General features: G+C 42.7%; 1 pseudogene; it reads left to right on the forward strand.

The window, feature by feature from the left end:
• The first annotated feature begins 528 nt into the window (after positions 1-528).
• LOC102825790 lies at positions 529-1509 on the forward strand (annotated as a pseudogene).
• Positions 1510-1767: the final 258 nt, after the last annotated feature.

The following is a 1767-nucleotide window of genomic DNA, read 5'->3' on the forward strand; positions in this document are numbered from 1 at the left end:
TACGTAAATAGAACAGAAATTTTATTCAGAACAATACTTACGAAGTACAACAAATATTTTCTACTTTCTTTCTTTTTTGTTTTTTTTAACATGAATTTTACTAGCAAACTCTTCCAGAGGATCGTAACATGCAGTTGGAAAAATACTTTACTATAGCCAGGAGATTTACTATTTATTACTTAACTTACTTTTTCTACTTGATTTTCATTAAAAAAAATCCATACTGAAGATGTTATCCACATTTTAGAAATGCGAAAACTGAAGGTTGGAGAAATTAACTAGCATTCTCGAGATTGTAAATCTTGTAAGTGGGGGAGGGAACTATAGATCTAAGTAGGTCCAGCTGCTGTGCTCTTAACCACTAAACCACATGACTTCCATCTTGGCCACTATATTTGGTGATCAGGGTATTATGTATGGATGCATATGCCTATATATATTTTTCTAAGGATAAAAGATAGATTTTTACGATACACATCGCCCAGAGGACTCCACGCAGCCCATCGAAGCTCTTGGCCCCAAAGCTCGATGGGGCAGCACACGGCGCCCACCGTGTTCGAGGTCGGCTCGGCCGGGCAGTTTGAGGAGCTGCTGCGCCTCAAGGCTAAGTCCCTGGTGGTGGTGCATTCCTGTACACCATGGGCCCCACAGTGTGCCCAGATGAGCCAGGTGATGCTGGAGCTGGCCTAGGAAGCCCCAGGTGTCCTTCGTGAAGCTGGAAGCTGAGACTGTCCCGGAAGAGTCGGAGAGGTACAACATTAATTCAGTGCCCACCTTTCTATTCTTCAATAACTCTCAGAAGATTGACCAACTCGATGGAGCGCATGCACCTTCCCACCCAGCACCAAGGGGTCCATGCAGGAAGACCTCATCCTCCATCTCCAGAAGCTGACCACCGCTGCCCACTGCATGCTTTTCCTGAAAGGGATGCTTCAGGAGCCACGCTGCCATTTCAGCAAACAGATGGTGGAAATTCTTAAGAAGCATAGCATTCAGTTTAGCAGTTTTAATATCTTCTCAGATGAAGAGGTTCGTCAGGTTCTCAAAATCTATTCCAATTGGTCCACCTACCCTCAGCTCTAAGTGTCTGGTGAACTTGTAGGAGGACTTCATATTATCAATGAGCTAGAAGCATCAGAACTCGATACGATTTGCCCCAAAATATCCAAACTAGAGGGCAGGCTCAAAGTGCTGATCATCCAAGCCGCCGTGGTACTCTTTATGACAAGTAGGAACAAGCAGGAAGCAAAATGCAGATTTATAACAAGTAGGGACAAGCAGGAAGCAAAATGCAGATTTAGCAAACAAATCCTAAATAGTACTAATGTCGACTACGAGACATTTGACATCCTGTAGGATGAAGAGGTGCGGCAAGGGTTAAAAGCGTACTCCAAATGGCCCACGTACCCTCAGCTCTACGTGCAAGGGGAGCTCGTTGGAGGACTGGACATTGTTAAAGAACTGAAAGAAAACGGGGAATTGTTGCCTATACTGAAAAGAGAAAATTAATAAATGTCAAACTTGGTGTCCAACTATTTCAAGAAAAACTTGATTGCCCCGTGAGGCAGTTCACGATCTAATCCTCACGATCTAAAACGCCTCTTGTCGCTTTGTGTACATGACAAGGTTGTGCTAAATGTATGTTATGTTTTTTTTTTCATCAAAAATAGAATGCAATAAACCTTCCAATTCAGTGGTGAAAACAAAAAAGGTTTTTATTTATAGCCTGAAAAGGCTTAAAAACCACTGTCCTAATCGTTTGTTTTC

Source organism: Chrysochloris asiatica, unplaced genomic scaffold (genome assembly GCF_000296735.1).
Source record: "Chrysochloris asiatica unplaced genomic scaffold, ChrAsi1.0 scaffold00149, whole genome shotgun sequence".
Taxonomy (NCBI): Eukaryota; Metazoa; Chordata; class Mammalia; order Afrosoricida; family Chrysochloridae; genus Chrysochloris; species Chrysochloris asiatica.